We start from the raw sequence: 26192 nt of genomic DNA, 5'->3' as shown, positions 1-26192 counted from the left end.
CCCTCATTCTTCTGAATTGCACTGAGTTCAGGCCTAGAGCCAACAAAAGCTCTTCATGGGACAAGCATTCAATGCCGGTATCTTTCATGAACCTTTGAACCCTCTGCAGTGTCAAGACAAGAAGCAAAGCTGCTCACAATTCTCCAAGTGAAGCCTCACCAGTGCTTTATTCAGCCTCAATATTACATCCTTTCTTTTATATTCTAGTCCCCTTGAAATGTATGATAACATTGTATTTGGCTTCCTCAGCACAGACTCAACCTGTAAATTAACCTTCAGGGAATCCTGCACAAAGACTCAAGTCCAGGTACCCTGAAACCACGTTCTCAACAATTGACTCCAACATCTTCCTAACCACTAACATCAGACTAACTGGCCTAAATTTCCTCTCTTCTGCTTCTCTTCCTTCTTGAAACTGTCTAGTGACAACAGTCCCCACTTTACTGGTAGGGTAATAAAAGAAAGCCTTACAAATTGACCAACATCTCCATTGTAGCTACCATCCTTGGCTTCATAGAGAGCATGAATGGAACAATTAAAAACATGCTTGGTAAAATGTGGATTAAGATGGAAACGAGTATTACCCTTGTGACGATTGGAGCCAGGACTACTGGTTTGTTTCCCCCCCCCCACACAAAATCATAATGGGACAGCCATTGTACCTGCTGTTTGATGCACCACTAGGAGTTAATCAAACCGACATGCATGATTTGGATGAAAGCATGTTGGCCTATTGCACATCCTTGATGAAAAGTATCGCCGAGTATCATCAATATCTGAAGGAAGCACAACAGCTGATGCCAACACTAAGTTCATGACAGAGAAGCTGGAGATTATGTTGTTGGCTGGACACTTACAGACAGACAGACATACTTTATTGATCCCGAGGGAAATTGGGTTTCATTACAGCCGCACCAAGAATAGTGAAGAAATATAGCAATATAAAACTATAAATAATTAAGTAATAATAATAAGTTAATCATGCCAAGTGGAAATAATTCCAGGACCAGCCTATTGGCTCAGGGTGTCTGACACTCTGAGGGAGGAGCTGTAAAGTTTGATGGCCACAGGTAGGAATGACTTCCTATGCCGCTCAGTGTTACATCTCGGTGGAATTTAGTAAGAGAGATTGTGTGCAACCTTGGTTTGAAGGACCATGACATGTACTGTTGGTGAAAAATACATCTATCAAGGTAAGAGGGAAACCATTGTGGATACATGCCTCACACTGTAAGAAGCCAATTAGAACATGAGATCCCTCAATACTGCAGAAATTGCCCTGCTCATACTGGTGGATCTGGAACTAACAGATGCCTTGGCATATATAAACAGTGTCCATGCTCATAACTCTTTCCTTTTGCTTGGTTATGAATTTGCCTAACAATTGACCATTTCAGCCTGTTGGATTTGTGCTCCTAATCCATTCCATGGTGAAGGAGGGAGTTGTCTCTGAGTGGTTCCTTTCAATCCCAGTGAAAGGGGTTCAGGGTACACTTTCATGAGTAATTCAAGGACAAGTCACTGATTGCCATTATGACTGCTTTAATGGATGGTGCATTTCCCCTCTTTTAGTGCATTGGTGCATCTGCAAGAAGTACAGGAAGCAGATTCCTCACATGAAGCCGTCTGGTTCAGTGGCCAAGGGTGTTGATCAGGTAGCATATCACTGCAACTGGAGTGGCAAGGGCCTATCTGGGGAGCAGAAAAGGTACATGCACAGAACTGGCAAATCTTTGTCTCTCCCCCTCGTCTGCCGAGTAGCATTTACTGTCGATGTGGTTATTGTGCCTACCCCTGGCCACGGGCATGTCTTCTGAGTATGAGGGATAGTGAAGAGAGACATGGCTTTACAGAACAGAATAGCTTTGTATTTACTCTATCAGAAAAAGGGAGCATTTGTGTTGCCAGATTTACATACCTGACGAATAGGGAAATATGACTTGGCAAATCACATCTCAGAAGCTACCAAATGGATTAAAAAAATAGGGAATCAGTGTCACAGCTATGACACATCCAGGAAGCGGATGTTGGCCATTCAGGGTGCTGGGAAGATGGTGGGCAACTATTCTGTATTATGGTATAACTATTGGTATTATAATTGGTTGTTAGTCTTTTATGATTTTTGTGTGAAATAACAGGACGAAGGAGAGGATATTAAGGAAGGGAATGGGTACTCTTTGAAGTGGATGGATGAAGAAGGAATTTTAGGTAGGGCTTTGAAACTACAGCATTGCATATTTCAATTACTGTATTTGTTAAAATGTAATGTGGTCATGAAATGACAGAAAGGAAGGAATTTGGAAATGTATTTTACTTGTAGTAACAAAAAGGCATTTTGTCTGTAACAAAATGGGATGTGTAATGTAGTAAGAGTGCTTTGCTAATAGTGTCTGTGCAACATTATGTGATGGAACATGAGTCCTTGACAAACTGCAGAAAGACAAGCAGATTCAGCTACTGGAAGAATGCCAAGTACACTGATTAAGCAGATGAACAGAATGCTTGAACGGAGCCAACACATGTATAAAGGAGTGGTTATGTTGTTTTTTTTTTGAGCTATCACCAGCTCTTGTGCAGTGCTAGTCTTCTCTTGCTGCAAAAAAAATAAATGTGCTTATGATTGATCCACTCTGAGTTAGTTGTTTGTTAGATGGCATAGCGAAAAAGAGTTCAATTTCCCTAGACACCTCCTACCTGCACATTTCAGGCATTTAACAATCTCTGGACAATAAAACTCAAATTTTTTGCTTAAACTTTCCCCTCTCAACTAAAATTGATGTGCTCTCAGGTTCCCCTTGATCTCTGACTTTCCAAAAAAAAAATTCAAATTTGTCCAACTTCTGATTAACACACCCTAATCTAGGCAAAACCTTAGACAAATGTTTCTACATCCTCTCCAAACCCTCCATATCAAAGGATCAAAGGTTAATTTATTAACAAAGCATGTGTCCATATACAACTCTGAAACTTGTCTTCTCCAGATTGCCACGAAACAAAGAAAAAACATAAAAGTAATTCAGAGAGAAACATCAAACCCACTCCCCCCATACAAAAATGTACGGCATCCCAATCACAGCATACCCCAAACCAATCTGGAGCATTAACCCCAAAAAACAATAGAACATAACAGAACATCAACTCCCAAACTCCCTCCCTTCACACAACAAAAACAGAAAAGGAACTGGTGATAAAATACACAGAATATGAAAACCATAAGTCTGAATAAATCCACAGTCCGTAAATGCATCAGTCCAATCCATAAATGCAGAAGCACAATACCATCCTACAATATCCCCAACGTTCATTGAAAGAGCAGGACACCACAGAGAGACCCACCCACCTGCCACAGTGAGCCACACAGCAACAGTCTGCTCGCAGACTCATTCTCTGGAAGGGATCAAAAGGCATGCAGTCAGCACTAAAACTCTCGCTTGCCTTCTGCATTCGGCTTGATGTCTCAATCTTTCTCAATGTTTTAATTGGCAATTAATAGATGCTTTAAACAGTGAAATGAACATTGGCTCATGCCCCATATCAAAGTCACTTCACATAGTGGCCATCTGGCCATCACTCACTTTCTGGAATCTTCTTGGAGACAGCAAAGTGCTGGATTACTCACTCTGTCTAAGTACTGACCATGCAGGGTGCCCAAACTTTTGCTTCGGACCCTTTTCCTTTTTGTTATTTTGAAACTGTAAAAGACGGAAATAAAAAAGTAATCTTGCTTAAAATATTAAAGAAATGTGTCATCTTTAACCTTATGCCTTTTGGAAATCAGGTCATCATTTACTCGTTCAGCTATTCACAGTAACAGAAGTTCTGACAAAACTTTTGCAGGCCACTATATATGAAGAGTATTCAGATTTGGGTCATCCAGGAAGAGATGATCCAGTCTTCCTGAAAATGCTGAAGGAAGGCCAGCGCTCAGCTGACCAAGAGGTTTCAGATTTGGGGATAGCAGTGGGGTTGACCCACCTCCTGATAGCATCATGCACCAGAGAGATAGACCAGAGAAGGAAGAAAAATCATGAAGTATCTGTATTGGATGTAGCTGCTGTGACATCACAGAGGACCTTGTTTTGTGTGCCAGCAGCCAGGGCACCTAACAAGGAATATCCAGACTAGACATAGAATGGTAAAGGAAATTATGTTACAGCTGTGGCCTATTAGGCCATTGTTGGAGGCAGTATCCTAAAAGGGGAGGAGCAGTACCCTCTTTCTCTGATTTGATTTCTGACCAGATATAGAGCTGGTGAGGTCAGGCCAAATGGCTGGCAGCAGCTTCTATCATCAGCAGTGGTCACCCATGGATGTACACAAAAGGGTTCTTAAGGGGCTAGCAATGTGAAGTGTTAGTTATCATGGGGTCATCAGTGTCGGTAACTGATCTACCCTTGCCAATAATGGGAGATGTAATGTGTGTTACCAGTGCAGGCGTGAAACAATCAGGGCAGAGAGCAGTGAGCCTCAGGTTCTATAGACTGAGGGAGTGCAGCTTCCTGTAGGTTTTTGAATGTGTCCAAATAATGAGGGTACGGTCTAGGGGATAGGCACGTTGAGTAAAACAGGTGCTATGATAGACTCAGGAAAGGGAGAAAAACATGGACAAGACAGGGACAGCAAACACATGTGAGCCCCGAAGCAGACAATATGGCTCAAAGAGAGATTGCAGCCCCAAGCAGGGGGGCGAGCTGGGATAATGATCACAAATAATATCAGAACAAATGCAGTGAAGAGTTGTTTGAAGATGTACAGAGGTAGCAGCAATCTAAAGCACACCAGAAAGGGGAGAGAAAGGTGCGGAAAGAGAATGATGTGCAAATCACAAGACGAAGAAAGCAACAGAAGAGCATAAGATGACAGAAATTGCAAGCTTAGAAGGAAGAAAGTACTGGGGCCGGTGTAGAAAGATTATGTGGGAGTGTGAAGGACCATTGTAACTGGGTTAACATGATGAGGGACAGAGCACAACAACAGCAACATTGCTGATGGGAGAGAGCCGGAGAGAGAGAAGATAGTCCTCCCATAACCGGGTGAGCAAGTCATGGTGAGGGAGCTGCCTGCAAAGTCAGGGTACACTCCTAGATGCCACTTCTGATAAATGACACTTGTGTTTGTGTGCAGACCCGGCGAGACAGCCACTGGAAACATTGGACTCAAGTTAAACTGTACGACACCACCTTCTTGTTGCCCTCACAGACAGAACAAGGGATCGAATCCACTCATTAGCAGTGTAATTACAGAGAATCTAAGTGATGAACAACAGCCTGTTGTGTCACATCTGACCACAACTGATGGGATTAGACCCACAGATGAAAGAAAATGGAAAGGCATCTGCAGAATACAGAGAGAGCATGTCAGCAAACCATGAATATGACCATTAGACCATAAGATATAGGAGCAGAATTAGGCCATTTGGCCCATCACATTCACTCTGCCATTTCATCATGGCTGATCCAATTTTCCTGTCATCCCCAACCTTCACCTTTCTCCTCATATCCCTTCATGCCTTGACCAATCAAAGCTCTATCTACCTCTTCCTTAAATATGCATAAAAGACTTGACCGCCACAGCTGCCTGTGGCAAAGAATTCCATAGATTCACCACTCCCTGGCTAAAGTAATTCTTCCTCATCTCCATTCTGAAATGATGCCCCTCTATTCTGAGGCCATGTCCTCTGGTCTTAGATTGTCCCACCATAGGAAGCATCTCTCCACATCATACTATCAATGCCTTTAACCTTTCGACAGGTTTCAATGAGGTCACCCCTCATTCTTCTGAATTCTAGTGAATACAGCCCCAGAGCCATCAGGTTCCTCATATAACAAGCCACTCAATCCTGAAATCATTTTCACGAATCTCCTTTGAAACCTCTCCAGTTTCAGCACATCCTTTCTGTGATAAGGAGCCCAAAACAGTTCACAATACTCAAAGTGAGGCCTCACTAGTGTTTTATAAAGTTTCAACATTACATCCTTTCTTTTATATTCTAGTCCTCTTGAGTGCTAATGTTGCATTTGCCTTCCACACCACAGAATTAACCTGCAAATTAACCTTAAGGGAATCCTCCACAAGGACTCCCAAGTCCCTTTGTGCCTTAGTTTTTGTATTCTCTCTCCACTTAGAAAATAGTCAACCCTTTCATTTCTCCTATCAAAGTGCATGACCATACACTTCCTGACACTGTATTCCATCTGCCATTTCTTTGCCCATTCTTTTTAGTTCTCCTTCTGTAGCCTTCCTATTTCTTCAAAACTAACTGTCCATATAACCATATAACAATTACAGCACGGAAACAGGCCATCTCGGCCCTTCTAGTCCGTGCCGACGCTAACACTCGCCTAGTCCCACTGACCCGCACTCAGCCCATAATCCTCCATTCCTTTCCTGTCCATATACCTATCCAATTTTACTTTAAATGACAATACCGAACCTGTCTCTACCACTTCTACTGGAAACTCATTCCACACAGCTACCGCTCTCTGAGTAAAGAAATTCCCCACCCCCCCTTGTTACCCTTAAACTTTTGCCCCCTAACTCTCAAATCATGTCCTTTTGTTTGAATCTCCCCTACGCGCAATGAAAAAAGCTTATCCACGTCAACTCGATCTATCCCCCTCATTATTTTAAATACCTCTATCAAGTCCCCCCATCAACCTTCTATGCTCCAAAGAACAAAGACCTAACTTGTTCAGCCTTTCCCTGTAACTTAGGTGCTGAAACCCAGGTAATGTTCTAGTAAATCTTCTCTGTACTCTCTCTATTTTGTTGATATCTTTCCTATAATTCGGTGATCAGAACCATACATAATACTCCAAATTCGACCTTACCAATGCCTTGTACAATTATAACATTACATCCCAACTCCTATACTCAGTGCTCTGATTTATAAAGGCCAGCATAGCAAAAGCTTTCTTCACCACCCTATCCACATGAGATTCCACCTTCAGGGAACTATGCACCATTATTCATAGATCACTCTGTTCTTCTGCATTCTTCAATTTACCATGTATGTCCTATTTGGATTATTCCTACCAAAATGTAGCACTTCACACTTATCAGCATTAAACTCCATCTGCCATCATTCAGCCCACTCTTCTAACTGACCTAAATCTCTCTGCAAGCTTTGAAAACCTACTTCATTATCCACAACGCCACCTACCTTAGTATCATCTGCATACTTACTAATCCAATTTACCTCCCCATCATCCAGATCATTAATGTATACGACAAACAACATTGGATCCAATACAGATCCCTGAGGCACACCACTAGTCACCGGCCTCCAACCTGACAAACAGTTATCCAGCCACTGTTAAATCCATTTTACTACTTCAATATTAATACCCAATGATTGAACTTTCCTAATTAACCTTCCATGCGGAACCTTGTCAAAGGCCTTACTGAAGTCCATATAGACAACATCCACTGCTTTACCCTCGTCAACTTTCCTTGTAACCTCTTCAAAAAATTCAACCTATCTTCCACCTATCTTCACATTGTTTGCAAATTTTGCAACAAAGCCATCAATTCCATCAATCAGATCATTGACATATAACATAAAAGAATTGGTCCCAACACAGACTCCTGTGGAACACCGCTAGTCACTGGCAGTGACTGGCACAAGGCACAGGGCACAGGCTCCCTTTATTCCTGTACTTAGCCTCCTGCCAATCGGCCGATGCTTTGTCTCTGCTAGAATCTTTCCACTGTAATACAAAGCTTGTTATGCAGCTGTATGAGTGGCACTTTGTCAAAGGCTTCTGGAAATCCAAGTACACAACATCAACTGATTCTTTTTCGTTTATCCTACTTGATACTTTTTCAAAGCATTCCAACAGACACGTCAGGCAAGATTTTCCTTTGAAGAAACCATGCTATCTACGGCCTATTTCATCATGTCCCTCCAAGTACCCTGAGACATCATCCTTAATTATTGACTCCAACACCTTCCCAACCTTTGAGGTCAGACTAACTGGCCAATAGTTTCCTTTCTTCTGCCTCTCTTCCATCTTGAAGAGTAGAGTGACATTTTCAATTTTCCAGTCTTCTGAAACCATACAAGAATCCAGTGATTCTTGAAATATCATTACAAATGCCTCCACGATCTCTTCGGCCAGCTCTTTTAGAACTGTGGGGTGTACACCATCGGGTCCAGGCAAGTTACTACTTTCAGACTTTTCAGTTACCCAAGAACCTTCTCTCTACTCATGGTAACTTCATACACAGTAGCTATACATTGTAGTGAAGACTGGTTCTTGGAGATAGATAACCAGTTGTATAGATCAGAAGAGAAAGATATTGGGGAAAATAGAGGGAAAGGAATCCAAGTTAAGGCAGATTTATCAAGTTCCACAACCTTGATGGCAAGGTAGACCAAGAAAGAGAGAAGAAATTACACACAGCATCAGAAGGCAGCCACCCCAGCTGATGGAGAGTGAAAATAAATAAGGGGGGCCCTTGAAGTGGCTGTGCCAGTGATCCAAAGTGCAGTATGGGAGGGGATGCCACAAGGGCAAGATTCTTGCAGCTATCCAAATAGGAGCCACCCAAAACCATTCAGTAGATTGATCAAAAAGACTGGTTGTTAAAATCATTCTGTTAATCTCTGTCATTGTATGGAATGTGAACTGTTGCCTGTGAATCAGAAACAAAGTTACTTGGCACTGACCCTGCCCACAGAGTAATTACTGACAGCCACTACTAATAGTTTTTTGCTTTCAGAGATTGAAGGGGCTTAGAGGATGGAATCAAATTTTGGAATGTTTTACTGCCATCTCTGCACAGTTTTGGAAATAGCCAGTTAGCAATGTTAGGTGTGTAGATGTAGATACACATTGGCTAGTAATGGGGGAAGGGATCCAGAGTGAAGACATCTTCAAAGTTCAAAGTAAATTTTATTATCAAAGTATATATATCACTATATACAACCCTGAGATTAATTTGCTTGTGGGCATACATGATAAATCTATAGAATAATAGCCATAACAGAATCTAAGAAAGACCGACCAACTAGAGTATTCAACCAGAGTGCAGAAGGCAGCAAACCTGTCTTCTTTATGTTGATTCATCACCACCTTTGAATCGGCCGATGACAGTGGTGTCATCAGAAAATTTGAATATGGCATTGGAGCTATACTTAGCCACACAGTGTAAAGTGATTGGAGCAGAGGGCTCAGCGCACAGCCTTGTGGTGCAGCTGTGCTGATAGAGACCATGGAGGAGATGTTGCCAATCCAAACTGACTGGGGTCTTTAAGTGAGGATCCAATTGCACAAGGAGGTATTGAGACCAAGGTTTAGGAGCTTATTGATTAGTTTTGGGGGGACGATGGCATTAAATGCTGAACTGTAGTTGATAAGGAGCAGTCTGATGTATGCAGCTTTGCTGTTCAGATGTTCTAGGGCTGACTGAAGCGTGTCAGAATGGACTGTTCCTTGATTGGAGATGGCATCATGCAGTATCGTGAGCACTTGGTTATAGTGAGCCACTGCGGGTACGTAAACTGCATTCAGGATCAGAGTTGAGAACTCCCTAGGTAAATAGAATGGATGGCATTTGACTGTTCAGTGTTCCAAGTCGAGGGAACACAAGTTCCAGAAAACTGACACGTCGAAGCACCACCGAAAGTTTATCATGACATACTGCCCCACTTAAACAGGACCTCCTTAAAATTTTGCCTCCCTCGGATGGAGTTCTGTCCAGGGGCCCAGAGTAGGGTATACTAGGGAATATTCTGGAGTTATGAGAATATAGCAGATATTAATGCAAACAAGAACCAGACGTCAGTTTATTGTAAATGTAAGTAAGTTCAGGAAGCTCTCAATTAGCCTCTGGTGTTTTTTTGGGTAAATTGCAAGCAGTAAATTGAAGTTAAAAGCATAGGCTGTTCCACAGACTAAGAGCATGCATATGTAAGAGCCAAACATTAAAACAATTGGATTGTGTTCATTGCATTGCATCAATCCAGACAATATGGCTAAATTATTTTCTCCATTGTGACTTGAGTGCAAGCTGACAGACCAGACAGATGTTGTCACCTAGCATATCAAACATGGTCACAGGTATAGGCAATCAATAGTTCTTGTGTAATCATATTTGTGTACTCAGAGACAGCCCTGACAACATTAACTTTGGGTGTCTAGCTCTCTGTCATTAAAAGATTTTGGAATATTTGTGTTAATTAATTTCTCCCAAAGGTGTTTGAATCTTCAGAAGTGTCATATCATTTATAATATGCTTCCACTATACAGTATATCTCAAATGAACCATTTGGCATTCCGAAGTATTGAAGTAAAATATTTCATTGTAACTATTGAAATTGTATTGAATTAGCGGCTGTTGTCTTGACCTTAAGGGTATAAAAATGTAATGTACTATACCTTTGGGCTTGGCAGCCTGTACCAAGAGCATCTCCAGTAAGATGCCTGCTTGTTGTACTGAATAAAGACTTTTAAACCATCTTCAGTGTCTCTCTGGTGACTTCATTCGCAGACACAACAATTTTCATTTTAAATTATTGGTCTCTTACCTTAACAATGTGCACTCATTTAAAGCTCTCCCATTGATGGTAACATGTGAACATCTAAGGTGAACATGGTTGACACTTTCCACTGTTTTCTTGTAAAACGGAATCAAGATTAGAATTTAGTGTGATCACCAAATATCTCACAGAATCCTTGGAACTTGCTCAAGTGGCCATTTTGTGTCAGTGGAGGACACGACTAACATGCAAAACAGAGATGTTATGGAAACAATGGGAGATGTGGAACTTGATACAATCACTGTCACTAAAGAGATAGTGATGAGAAAACTAATGGGCCTGAAGATAGACCTGATGGGGTTCATACTTGAGCATTGAAAGAAATGGCAGAAGTTATACAGACACATTTGTGATAATTTGCCTAAATTCTCCGGACTCTAAGCTGTTCCTGGTGGAACAGATGGCAGCAATAGTCATGCCACTGTTTAAAAAAGGATGTAGGCAAAATGCAGGGAACTATAGACCAGTTAGTTTAACATCTGCAGTCAGAAAAATGCTTGTACCTGTCATTAAGGAAGAAATAGTGATACCTCTGGAAAGAATTGATCCCATGAGGCAGCCTCAACATGGATTCATGAAGGGTGCATCCGATTTGTCAAACTTACTGGAGTTCTTTGAGGATATAATGAACATAGTGGATTGAGAATCATGCCATTTGGCCCTTTGAGTCTGCTCCGCCATTCAATCATTCTGGAATCCTTTTTGTCCCCCCTCCTTAACCCTACTCCCTGGTCTTCTCCCTGTAACCTTTGATGCGTGTCCAATCAAAAACCTATCAATCTCTACCTTAAATACAACCCAGCTTCCACAGCTGCCACAAGTTTACCACCCTCAGGCTAAAGAAATTTCTCCACAGTTCTGTTTTAAATGGATGTCCCTCTATCCTGAGGCTGTACCCTCGTGTCCTAAACTCCCCCACCATTGGAAATATCCTTTCCGCATCTCCTTTGTCTAGGCCTTTCAACTTTTAAGAGGTTTCAATGAGTTCCCCCTTCATCCTTCAAATTCCAACAAGTACAAACCATGAGCCATCAAACGTTCCTCGTTCAATAACCTTTTCATTCCCAGACTCATCTTTATGAACCTCCTCTGAATGCTCTCCAATGTCAGCACATCTCTTCTTAGATGAGGAGCCCAAAACTTTTCACAATACTCAAGATGATGCCTCACCAGAGCCTTAAAAAGCCTCAGCATCACAGCTCTGCTCTTGTATTCTAGACCTCTTATAGGTAAATATTTGACAGGTTGGACTTGTATATGCTCAAATTTAGTAGTGTAACTGTTGTTTGAAAGATACAAGATCCTGAAGAATCTTATCAGACAAATTCTTAATCATATGGCATTGAAACAAAATGCCTGACCCAACAAGTACATGCCAACTACCAGGCATCCATTGGCACTAATTCCATTTGATCACTGTACCATCCTCAAGCTCCAACAGTCACCTACATGCTATTACTAATTTAACCAATTAACACAACTTTGGGATATTGGAAAAAAACACAAAGCATTCAGAGGGAATTCACCCACTGGCAATAAAATCTCTACAGAGACAGCAAACCTGGGTCACTGGAGCGTAACACAACAGACCTGCCAGCTGAGCCAATCTGCCACTCTGAATGTGGAGAGACTGTTTCCTCATGAGAGAATCCAGAACTAATGGCCACTGTTCAAATTAAGGCATCACCCATTTAAGGACAGGTATGAGGTCAGTACATTTCTCTCAGAGGCTGGTGAGTTCTTGGAATTCTTTCTCTCAAAGGCTGTTCCATATAACATATAACCATATAACAATCACAGCATGGAAACAGGCCATCTCAGCCCTCCTAGTCCGTGCCGAACTCTTAATCTCACCTAGTCCCACCTACCCACACTCAGCCCGTAACCCTCCACTCCTTTCCTGTCCATATACCTATCCAATTTTACCTTAAATGACACAACTGAACTGGCCTCTACTACTTCTACAGGAAGCTCATTCCACACAGCTATCACTCTCTGAGTAAAGAAATACTCCCTCGTGTTTCCCTTAAACTTTTGCCCCCTAACTCTCAAATCATGTCCTCTCGTTTGAATCTCCCCTACTCTCAAAGGAAACAGCCTATTCACGTCAACTCTATCTATCCCTCTCAAAATTTTAAATACCTCGATCAAATCCCCCCTCAACCTTCTACGCTCCAATGAATAGAGACCTAACTTGTTCAACCTTTCTCTGTAACTTAAGTGCTGAAACCCAGGTAACATCCTAGTAAATCGTCTCTGCACTCTCTCTAACTTATTGATATCTTTCCTATAATTCGGTGACCAGAACTGTACACAAGCAGTGACTTTGAATATTTTTGTTTCTGAGGACAGCTAGGGAAACAAAGCTGTGATTACAATCATATCAGTCAAGCAGCTTGAAAGACGAAATTGTTTACTCTTCTTAAATCATATATTTTCATAACTGGTAGAACTCACTTCATTCAAACTTAGTTTCAAGAGTTAGACAGAAATAACTAAGTGGTGAATGTATGTATTATACTAGACAGAGGGAACTCAACCTCCCACCTCTGGATGCTCCCATCCCAAAGAAGTACAGGTTAGTAGGTTACATGGATGTGATTGGGCAGTGCAGGCTCGATGGGCCGGAACAGCCTGTTACCCTACTGTACCTCAAAATAAAATAAAATAAATACATGAATCTGAGCTCACACCTGGGACACAGGATACTGTCGATGAGGTTGCTCAATCCAAAAGTGTTGGGTGGAAAATAGCACCAGATTACAATGTGCTAATGGAGATTAAATGACCTCTACTACAAATAAACCAAGTCTAGATGGAGAATGACTCCATCAGGAAATTGGGCCCAATTTCAATCCAGTGCCAACTTTAGGAAGTGAAGTATCAAATTCAAGTCTTACAAAGGATGCAGACCACTCTGAGATTCTAGAATCAAACAGTCCCAACATTGATGAAACATAAAGCCTGCAAGGAAATCAGAAAAATTCTACACACCAGTTAACTTATAGTTTTTGATGATAAACTGCACACATTGATTGTTGTACTTCATTTTTTCCATGGGATTCAACATTTTGTCTTGTAAATACACTACCAACTCTTGAGATATTTATTTATTACCTCTCAAAGTACTCATGAATGCATTACAATTTGCATTACCCAGAAACCACTAAGAAAATGGTGATTGAATGCATGAAGGCGTGTAGATTGGACCTTTATTGATATGATGAGAAAAATGGATAACTGATTTAATGCAGCAACCTCAACTATTGAAGAGGATGACTATTCACATTTATACATAAATTGTTTTAAAAAAGAATCCGATAACTTGAACTTCAATAAATTTGATTTTAACTTTAATACCATTAGTAATTATGTTTTGAGAATAATCAAACGAAGTGCTGAATCTTCCCTCTCTCCAGCTGTAACCACTATTGTAAAGAATAACTCCATTGCAGAAAGTGTCCTTGCATGAATCTACTCGTGATTCATTGCCCAAAGATTATCCCAAGTAAATTTACTTTAATGTTCATTTTTAAAGCCTCTTTTTAAAGAGTGTAAAATCATTATTTACCCAATAAATGTTAAGAGAATGGGGCAGATTTGACAAGATTAATGTAAAACAGTACTATTACATACACTTTTACAATTTATGCTGGACATTAACTAGATAAGGTTAAAATATTTGTAGAATTTCCTGTGGATTGAGATGAAAGTAAAATACAACTTTGAAATTATGAGAGGACAATGAAATCTTTTAAAATTCACCTTCAGCCAAAAGTAATCGGCAATTGCTTTCTTTTAAGAAATCTCTTTGGTAATTGGCAAATGCTTTTATAAAACTATCTTTGCTGAATACTATCATGCCATGAGACTTTTTTTTTATCAAAACACATCATTGCACTTTGAAAATATCCTCAGTGTTTGAGCGATACATTATTGCAATGAAATTGATGTGTGTCTGCACTGCTAATGCCCTGACAGCAAAGAAAGTGCCTCCATATAAATCAAAAGTGAATAATGAGATCTTATACCTCACTAATGCATCCAGCTGATATAGTGGGTCAATATAGTATATTTTTCCAAACAGTTCAAGTCATTCCTAGCCTGAGCCTGGTATAGTAGGGTAGTGATTAGCATAGTGTAACTACAGAGCCGATGATCAGCGATCAGGCCTCAATCCCCACCACTGCCTGTGTTTGTACATTCTCCCTGTCACCTCATGCGTTTCCTCTGGTGCTTCCGTTTCCTCCCATATTCCAAAGATATGTGGTCCAGGTTAGTCATCTGTGGGCATTCATGTTGGGACCAGAAGCAGGCTGCCCAGCACCATCCTCGCTAATGTGATTTGACACAAATGACAAATGTCGTGGCCTCCTTTACTGTCACAACAAGGCCACTCTCAGGGTGAAGGAGCAGCAAATCATGTTCTGTCTGGTAGCCTCCAGCCTGATGGCATGAACATTGATTTCTCTAACCTCCAGTACTTTGCCCTCCCCATTTCCCCTTCATCTATTCCCCACACTGGCTCCCTCTTACCACTTCTCTTCTCATCTGCCTTTTCCCCTCCATTGCTGCCCCTCCTCTTTCCCTTTCTTCCTTGGTCTACTCTCCTCTCCTATCAGATTCCTTTACCTTTCCCACCTATCAGCTTCTCACTTCATTCCCACTTCCCCACCCACCAGGTTTATCATCACCTTGTAGCTTGTTCTCCTTCCCCTCACCCCCAGCATCTTTTTCTGGCCATTTCCCCTTTCCTTTCCAGTCCTGAAGGGTCAGGTGTTTTCATTTCACTAGATGCTGTCCGACCTGCGGAGTTCCTCTGGCATTTTGCATGTGTTACTCTGGATTCCAGCATCTGCAGAACCTCTTGACTTTCTGACACATTTCACGAAGCTGATCTTATCTTTTAAAGCTTGCACCTGAGTAACTACAACAGACTACCGAACTGAACTAATGAAGAGCCAAGCAAAGCAAATTAGAAAAGTCTGCGTTGTGATTATCGCTATGTATTTGGTCAACAGAGTTCATGTTGACTCTTGAAGTGACCTCAGTCCTTTGTGTTGGTGATTTGGAATAGGTAAACAAAACACGGATACAGGGCCGCATGGTGGCATTGTGGTCAGTGTAACACTTTATGGCACCAGTGATCAGCAATCAAGGTTTAACTCCTGCCAAGATTCTATGTTCTCCCCATAACTATGTGCGTCTCCTCTGGGCATTCGGGTTTCCTCCCGCATTCCAAAATGTGAGTTTAGGGTCAACAAGTTGAGGGCATGCGATGCTGGTGCTGGAAGCATGGCAACCCTTGAAGATTGCCCCCTCCATAATCCTTAGACTGTGCTCGTCGTTGACCAAAGTAACGCACTTCACTGTATGTGTCAACGTTTCGATGTACATGTGATCAATAAATCTAATCTCTCTTCAATCTAGGTGGGAAAGTGCGGGAAAAAGTAAAGGTTTGTAAATTATGATCAATTGCAGGACTTGAGGCAACAGAGTTACTCCTATTGTAAATGTGATGTTTAAATAATGATTATTAACAGTTTGGTATTATAATAGTACCATTGGAAATGCATGGGGATTCAAGAGAGTCATTACAGCACAGAAGGAGACTTTTTAGTTGAACTATGTACAGATTCCCTTGGTAAGATTGATGGTGACATGAAAATTGAATCTGAAAGTTCTAAGTAAATTTGTTATCAAAGAACGCACACATCACCACAAACGACAGAGGTTCATTTTCTTGTGGGCATACTCAATAAATCCAATAATCATAATAAAATCAATGAAAGACCACACCAATAGGGTAGATAACCAATGTGTAAAGGACAACAAACTGTGCAAATACAAAAAGAAAGAATAAATAATAAATAATAATTATAGCATTAAATAAACAATCAATATATATCAAGAACATGAGATAAAAGGTCCTCAAGTTCTGGGAACAGTTCAATGATGGGCTAAGTGAAGTTATCCCCTCTGGTTCGGGAGCCTAATGTTGAGGGGTAATAACTGTTCCTAAACCTGGTGGTGCGAGTCCTGAGGCTCCTGTATCACCTCCCAGATGGCAACAACAATGAGAATGTCTGACCTGTGTGGTGGGGGCCCATGATGATGGATGTGCTTTCCTGTGACAATGCTCTGTGTAGATGTGCGCAATGGTTGGGAGAGCTTTGTCTGCAATGGACTGGGCCGTATCCAGTACTTTTATAGGATTTTCCATTCAAGGGGATTGGCATTTCCATAAAAAGCTCTGAAGTCAATGTACTCTCCATCACACATCCATTGAAGTTAGTCAGAGTTTTAGGTATCATGCCAAACGTTTGCAAGCTTCTAAGTAAGTAGCGGAACTGCCATGCTTTCTTCATAATTGCATTTATATGCTGGGCCCAGGACTGGTCCTCTCAAGTGATCACATGGAGGAACTTAAATTTGCTGACACTCCCTATCTCTGATCCTCCAATGAACACTGGTTCATAGGCCTCTGGTTTCCTCGCCTGAAGTCGATCATTGGCTCCTTTGTCTTGTTAACATTGTTGTTGATGCATCACTCAGACAGATTTTCAATTTCCCTGTTGTTATTGTGTTGTTTTAGGATACAAAGTTATGTTGATTATTTGGTTAATTAGGCAATGCCAAGGCAGCTGGAATCTATTCCTGATAAGTGTAAGGTGATCCATTTGGTGGGAAGAGGGTTAAAATTAGAGTATGATATGAATGGTTGGGCCCTTGGTGTTATTGATGAACCTTTGTGTCGAAGTCCAAAGATCCTCAAATGTGGTAACACGTGTAAGAAAGGGGAGAGAAGCCTAAAGGTTGCTTGCTTTCATTAGCTGGAGCTTTGAGAACAAGAGTATGGGTGTCTTGGTACAAGCTTATAAGACGTTGGCTTGGCTGCAGATAAAATAATGTGCACAGTTCTAATCACCACGCTAAGCCCCGAAAACAGACAATGATAAAATGATTGTGAAAGATTTGGGACATACCTACAAATCAAATTCAGCACCGCTGTGTTTGCAAAGTTGGTGTGGAATTTGGAACTGACCAAAGCAATCCTGCAACACACAGAGTTGGAGAGATGTTAGAACAAGACACCCAGAAAGTGGAAATCTCAGTCATGAGTGCAAATGAGCTCTTTTGAAGTATAGGTTCAAAGGCATGCAGTGACACTAGATGTCAGATTTGAACAGCACATGAGGAAAAATATATATTAAAATGGGTGCAAGGCAGCAAGAACAGTGGATTTTCTTGCTATTGGTCACTTACAGTTGATTTGCACAGAGTTTTATCGTCAAGCAAGCCTACTTTATTTCAAAATGTTTCTTTTTCTTTCCAAATATACATTTAAAGAACATGAACTAAATGTTTGTGACTAGAAGTCAACTTCCAAAATTTAAATGCAGGCTGTTTTCATTCTGCTCTAGTAAACATTAAATGATGTCAAAACTGCCATATGGATTTCACTGACCTGTTTTAAATTTGTTCCAAATTGTTTTGTCATTATGTGGAACCACAACTGCAGCAGCCTTGTAATATATGTTTCTCATTTTCTATCCTCTTTATAGTCAAGACTGCTAAAACTAAGCTTGCAAAATTGGAGGGCTTAGAATATATCACTCAGCAAGCTGGAGTGAGTATCAAACAGTCTGGCCACAGATAACGGCAACTTAAGGTCCAACTCAAATAATAAACTGTTAGCCTTTTGACAGTTTGTATAGAAATTTTGAAAAAGGTTAATTGAAAAAGCATTTACAACCAAATGCATCTGGAGCAAAATCATTAATATTAATAAAAACAAAATACCCAAACCACTCACCACTTTAATGACTCAATATTTTACTAGATTCAGTAGTGAGTCCAGTAGCAGAAAGCCGGACATGGTAACTTGCGGTGCAGCTGACCAACCATCAGTTAGCTGTCATGCAATAGTTTTGGAAGCCAAATGAGATGACCCAAGATACAAATAATATAATATATAGGCTGCTTCTGCTTAACAAGTAGCTTCTGTTTTCAAACTTGTCTGTAAATCAGAAAAATACACAAAGATCTCTCCACATGGTACCCATACCTCCATAGTATTGTAATGAATAGTGTCAAAAGCATATCAGACTGAAAAGAAAGAATACTAGAAGAGAGGGAGAGAGAAACCTAGTTCTGCCATTTATTATAACAAGAATATTTACATACATCAATCCTCTGAACTTAATAATATAGTGAGATCTCATTTACATGTGCAGGCATTATAAGTCAGGCATTAGTAACCTGAGGACAGCCTGTATATTGACCAATTCTGCAACATTCAAGGAGACTACATGACCAACCAGCTGAATGGCAGCTTTATACAGATCCCATTCTGAGCTCAGTCTGTATGCATTGTTCTAAAATTTATAGTATCTAGTCTGTCATAACATTTCTGATCTTAATCATAACAAAAAATTTAGCACAATTTTATTTCCCAGTCTGCATATTCCATTAGCACAAAACCAATCAAACACAAAATATAAACAGAAAGCACAGGAAATACTGAACACATTAATCAGCGCCTGCAGAAAAAAAAACAGACAAGTTCATGCAGATCTTTAAGGAAAAGCAGGAAAAGATTAAAGATAAACAGCATTGAAAATGTAATAAAACAAAGGAAATATAATTTCATAATGTAGAAAGACATTGACTTGCCCCATTCTGCCTGCAGTTACTCTTTAAAAATGCCTTTCAATTAGTCCCACTAGCCTGTTCCATCTTATTGCTCTGCATTTTTTCTATACATCCTGAGAAGAGAAACATGCCTGCAAGTGGGAAGCAATGAAGTTTAAATTGTTTACATGTTGAACAGGAGGTTGCGCTCTGGCCAATGCTATATTCTTGTGATCACATTAGGAGAAATTAAAGATATTTAAGATAGAGAAAACTGTGAAAAATGCAATGCATATGGTAAACCAGGCAACAATGGATCAGAAACTGAAAAATCTAAAAATGGGCTTCATCCGGATAGTGAGAGCGAGGCAAGTAAGGCAGTAAGATCACGAATTGGAGTAGCAAGTGGCAGAAAGCTTGTGGAAACAGCTGTGGGCTGAACTGTTGTTTAGCAAACATATATCAAATTGCAGAGACTGCTGAAAGGGTGATACTACAGAATGGAGGAAGTATATTTAAATTGCCACTTTACATCGCTGGAACAGCATGAATAAACTACCCAATCCTAAGGCATAGGAACCACTTATTTTGAGGACATCTCATTTGAAAGTTGCAGATTTAGAAGCTGGGGTGACTGGAGGAAAAGTAGTCCATTGGGACTGAAAGCAACCACAACCTGTGTACTTCCTCTTGATACCCATATTTACTGACCAGACCATGCAAAGTGTTGGGCTTTCCCAGCAAGCTTTCTAAATGTCTTCCATTTCCTGTATGTATCATGGATTGTCGCGCACAGCCAAATTGATAACCAAAGTTATCATTCACAGGTGGATGATATTACCCTCTAGGCATCTTGTCACTCACAATGAAAAATGAGATTTTTGCAGCATGGCACGCCACTAGAATACTTTGGAAAAGAAATTACTATTTTCTGCTTCACCGATTTATTATTCTTGGTAGTCAACTTATTTTAATTCATATGTACTTAAGTTTCCCAGAATTCACACCTTTGGAACTACACATATATTGTACATAACAGCCTTGAATCGTACAGAAGACACATTGAAGTTGGTGTCATTAGCAAGCAGTGCATTACAACCTCAGCAAGGCTTTATTTGTGCTAATCATATCTCAGACCTTAGGGAGATTTACAATCTGATTTGCCACTGCAAACTCCATGTAATCTTCTCTGAAGACCCAACGCCACTTTATCTACTCTTGATTCCTGTTCCACATGCAAGTAATTCAGTCCTATACAATGTCAGCTCTGACAGCCTGATTTAATCTGTAGCATTCCAAGCACCTCTGACCACTGTGCAGAGTCATTAACCTTGACTCAGTTAATTGAATTCAAGGTTGATTGCCTGTGACCCCCCCTTCGTTTAGGTCCTTAAAATGTACATATTCATTACTGCCTGCGTAGCTAAACGGATTGCACAGAAAAAGCTGTAACAATCAGCCTGTTTGGTATTCAGGGGGCAAGAAGGGCACTAATTGCATGTTAGACTTGAGGATTAGATTATGAAAAGAGTGAGAAAATGAAGATAGATCCTTCTGACACTGTCAGATTAAGGGCAGTGATTTACAGGAAGAAGACACTAAAATCTACAATGACATTAGCGGTAGAAAACACTGAAAAGGAAATGGAAATTATACAAAACTGTCATACATGATGTGTCACTGTTTAAGGTAGAAGTTACAGTTTTTGACAGTTCAAAATCGATTTCATTCTGTTTTTTGAAAGATATGTAAAATGTTCATATTCAACATGTAAAAATAAAACACGATGCTCCAGGCTTAATCTTTTACTATAATATGAATTTTCACACAGCAGTGCATTCAGCAAAACAGACTAAGTTGCATGAGGAAATAAACGAGGCGAGGTAGCCTGTATATACCATTTTAATAGTGAGTGTGTTGTGCACTGCAATTTATAAGAGAAGAATTTCTCTATAAACTATGTAATGAGATTGTAAGCCCATTTATAAAAAACACAAATTAACTTGCATTAATATAACACTTTTCATGTCCGCAAGACATCCCAAAGTACTTTACAGTCAATGAATTACTTATGAAGTGTAATCACTTATTTTGTAGGCACACACAGCAGCCAATTTGTGCAAACAGTAATAAGATCCATGACCACTTAATCTGTTTTGGGTTGTTGCTTGAGGGATAAACGTTGGCCAGAACATTAGAAGAAAGGCCTGCTTTTCTTCAAGTACTGTATTTGGATCTTTTATATCCACCTGAGTAAGAAAGCAGAGCTTTAGTTTAATGCATTATCCAAAAGGTGATACCTCTGATAATATAATATTCTCACTACTGCACTGAACTAGCAGCTTGGAAAGGCTTATTAAACTCTAGAAACATTGATCAAACCATGAAAAACTAAGGAAATGTTTTCTCTGAGGAACCAAACATTATTTAGTTTATTGCATTAATATACAAGTATATACTTCATGGATAAATGTAATGGGACAGGATTTGCATTTGTAAAAATTGCAAAACTGTCAGTATTCACCATCATTATTCTCTGAGCTTGAATGAAACCTCTGGCAATAACATATGCACAACAAATACAGTATCAAAATCTAGAAGTAGCTGACATTAACATGGTGCTCTGCCGCAGGCTGAGCTTTTGCAGTTTTTTGCAAAATCAGCAAGAAAAGGGGAACTTTATTTTTTACTAACAAAATAAATATCCCGTAATAAACACTGAAAATGTAGGGTCTTAGTGAATGAAATATAGCTGAGTTTTACAGACTACAAAAACAATTTTACTGATAATACCTGTTTGTATCTAAAACTGTAATTTTAAGTTGTGGATTGTTATTTCCTCAAGGAATCCATGACTTTTAAAAATACTTATAATTTTATTCATGATAACATTACCCAATGAGAAACCAGAGTAGATTTATTTTCTTTAAAATAAATAATTTTATTTATTTTGAAAGAGAGAATTTTGAAATTCCTCTTAATTCCTCTGTGTACTGGACTGCACAAATTAGGAAAACAAAGAATTTTTCTGTGCTTACAAATATTCTCTAACATTAGAAACTGATTTGCACAGATTGTTTTTTCAGAGATTTGGATCTAATAAGCAAATGTTGTAAATCCAGCAATAGGAATTTAAAGAGGATTTAGAAAAGCAGGCTCACACAAAATACACCAGCGAGTGAAGTTGACAGAGCTGAAACACGGTGTGCAGCAAACAGAGGAAACAGACAGACAAAAGAAAACGTCTGACCAAAGAATAGTTTTTTTTCTGTTTCAATTTCCTATCATTCTTTGGGTTTCTGCCATAACAGAAAGACCTCCATTGAATTAATATCAAAAGAGATTTTATTAATATTATCATTGATATTTCATTGGCAATGGTCGCAATAAATATATACTTAAGAGTTTTGGACATACAACACAAAACAGGTAAAGTTGAACATTCATATATGCTTCCCAAGATTACGTCTATCTGTTAACCAACTACAGGATTAATAGCAGTGCACAAACCAACACAACTTTTAATTTTTCAAAGAAAATTGCTAAGTCAAATTTCATAAGAAGCAAGTTGTGGCACAGACATCTGCAACCATGCAGACAAGTTACTGTTGCAGAACAGAAGTCATGCACCCTTTTTTTAAAAAATGCAGAAACTGCAAATTTGATGTGAAAACAGAAAATGCTGGAAACACTCAAGAGGCCAGGCAGCATCGGTGGGAAAAAAGAGTTCATGTTTCGGATCAAAGAGCACTAACTGTTTCTCTTTCCACAAAAGTTAGATATCCATTCATGAAGGCCAGACGACAAGAATGAATGCAAAACTGAAGTGAATAGCAGTGGTGGTGCACAAGAGCACAGTCATGTGAAACCAGAGAGCTGTAAAGGGCAGTTATTCAATCATTTTTCATTAAGATGTTACAGAAGCATGAAATACATCGTGGAAAGGATGTGAGTAGTTGCTATGTGCGCTTAGAATTTTAGCAACTATTGAAAAAATAAAAGCAAAGAGAAAAATGGTATATCACTGATGCACCATCAATAACTCACACTGAGACGTAAGGCGAGATATCGGCTTTTATTGACTGGAAGAAGGAACCAGGAGTGAGTGTCCATCATACTATGTCCTGGAGACTGAGGCCGAGCATCAGGCCTCAGATCGCCTTTATACAGGGGCCTGTGGGAGGAGCCACAGGAGCAGTCAGCAGGGGCGTGTCCAGACAGGCACATAGTTCACCACATTCACCCCCCCTTTGTTTGAAAAAGTCCCCATGTGGCGAAGTTTCTTACAAGTCAAGTCTATCAGGTGGTCGAATCTGTCGCTGCGATCTACGTAGCACCGGCTGTGATCGCATGGATGCCGGCGACATTGGTGATTGCACAGGGGACGGAGGTTGCGCTTGTTCCTGCCCACTAGGCGCCGGTGATCCCTCACGCATGTGCGAGGCGCCTGGTATAAATGCGTACGAAACGCCCGGTATACAAGTGTCGTGAGGAGTCTGTGTAGGGCCTGGTGAGTACGGTGTCACCTCTGGTGCAGGGTTCACAGTTACCGGAGAGCCTTCAGGGTAGTGGTCTGCTGCACCTGCGGGTGCCAGGTCGCGGATGGAGACCGTGTCCTCCCGCCCATCAGGTAAGACCACGTAAGCATACTGGGGGTTCGCATGGAGAAGGTGAACCCTCTCTACCAGCGGGGAGTATTTATTGCTCCTCACATGTTTCCGGACCAGCACTGGCCCCGGGGACGTCAGCCAAACTGGTAGGGTGGTCCCAGTGACAGACTTCCTGGGAAAAGAGAATAGGCGTTCGTGAGGGGTGGCATTGGTGGACGTACATAACAGAGAGTGGATAGAGTGCAGTGCCTCAGGGAGGACCTCCTGCCATCGAGAGACCGGCAACCCTTTTGACTTAAGGGCTAAAAGTGTGGCCTTCCACACTGTGGCATTCTCCCGCTCCACCTGGCCATTACCCCGGGGATTATAACTCGTGGTCCGACTGGTAGCAATGCCCCTAGCTAGCAAGTACTGGCGCAGCCCCTCACTCATAAAGGAGGACCCTCTATCGCTGTGGATATAGCAGGGATACCCAAACAGAGTGAAGAGCTGGCGCAGGGCTTTTATGACGGACGTGGCAGTGGTGTCGGGGCAGGGGATGGCAAAGGGGAACCGTGAGTACTCGTCGATAACACTGAGAAAATAGACATTTCGGTCAGTGGAGGGAAGGGGGCCCTTAAAGTCAACACTCAGTCGTTCAAAAGGGCGGGTGGCCTTGACAAGTTGTGCCGTGTCAGGACAGTAGAAGTGCGGTTTGCACTCAGCGCAAATTTGGCAGTCCCTGGTCATCGTCCTGATGTCCTCCAGGGAGTACGGCAGGTTCCGAGCTTTCACAAAATGGTAAAATCGGGTGACCCCCGGATGGCAAAGTTGTGCATGAAGGGTGTACAGCTGGTCAAGCTGTGTGCTAGCACATGTTCCCCGGGATAGGGCATCAGGGGGCCAGGCCGGTACAGGATATCATAGGTGTAGGTGGAGAGTTCTATTCTCCACCGCAAAATCTTATCATTTTTGATTTTGCCCCGCTGTTGGTTGCTAAACATGAATGCAACTGAGCGCTGGTCGGTCAGCACGGTGAACCTTTTGCCAGCAAGATAGTGCCTCCAGTGCCTAACAGCCTCCACTATGGCCTGGGCTTCTTTCTCCACCGCGGAGTGCCGAATTTCGGAGCCTTGGAGGGTGCAAGAAAAGAATGCTACTGGTCTGCCTTCCTGATTGAGGGTAGCAGCCAGAGCAAAATCGGAGGCATCACACTCCACTTGGAAGGGAGCGGTCTCGTCCACGGCATGCATTGTAGCTTTGGCAATGTCCTCTTTAATGCAGCTGAAGGCCGTGCGGGCCTCAGCAGAGAGGGGAAACGAGGTAGACTTGACCTGGGGGCGTGCCTTGTCTGCGTAATGGGGGACCCATTGGGCATAATAGGAAAAAAAACCCAGGCACCGTTTGAGGGCCTTGAGAGTGGTGGGAAGAGGGAGTTCTAACAGGGGGCGCATACATTCGGGATCAGGGCCAATAACCCCGTTTTCCACGACATACCCAAGTATAGCAAGGCGGGTGGTTCCAAACACACACTTGTCCCTGTTATAAGTAAGGTTCAGAGCTGCGGCCACTTGGAGAAATCGTTGGAGGTTGGCGTCGTGATCTGGCCTGTCGTGACCACAGATGGTGATATTATCCAGATAGGGAAATGTGGCCTGCAGTTGGTACTGGTCCACCATCCGGTCCATTTCCCTCTGGAAGACAGAGACACCATTCGTGACACCGAAAGGGACGCGCAAGAAGTGATAGAGCCTGCCGCCCGCCTCGAAGGCGGTGTAGGGGTGGTCCTCTGGGCAGATGGGGAGCTGGTGATAAGCGGATTTCAGATCTATTGTCGAGTACACCTTGTACAGAGCAATCTGGTTGACCATATCCGCGATGCGGGGTAGGGGGTACGCGTCAAGCTGCGTGAACCTATTGATGGTTTGACTATAGTCCACCACCATCCTATTTTTCTGCCCAGTCCGAACAGCAACCACCTGGGCCCTCCAAGGGCTTGTGCTTGGCTCAATGATCCCCTCCCTGAGCAGCCGCTGCACCTCTGACTGAATGAAGGCCCTGTCCCCCGCGTTGTACCGCCTGCTTTTAGTTGCCACAGGCTTACAGTCAGGGGTCAGGTTGGCGAACAGCGGTGGGGGAGGGATCTTGAGAGTGGAGAGGCTGCAAGTGGTGTCGGTAGCGCAGCTGTTGGCCTGGTTCTGGATGGGATGTGTGTGCCCGTGTGTGTGTGTGGTCAGTAGCGGGGTATGTGAAGAAGTCCCACAAAACTGAGGATTCCTGACAGTGAGTGGTGGGAGGGGCCCGTCATATGCCATAGTCACACTTTCGAGATGGCTCTGGAAGTCCAGCCCCAATAGCACAGGTGCGCACAGATTAGGCATGACCAGCAGCTCAAAGTCCCGATATTCTGTGCCTTGCACCACCAA

The sequence above is a fragment of the Hypanus sabinus genome, chromosome 2, assembly GCF_030144855.1.
Source record: "Hypanus sabinus isolate sHypSab1 chromosome 2, sHypSab1.hap1, whole genome shotgun sequence".
Lineage (NCBI taxonomy): Eukaryota > Metazoa > Chordata > Chondrichthyes > Myliobatiformes > Dasyatidae > Hypanus > Hypanus sabinus.
The sequence above is the reverse complement of the archived record's forward strand: the minus strand, read 5'-3'. Positions refer to the sequence as shown.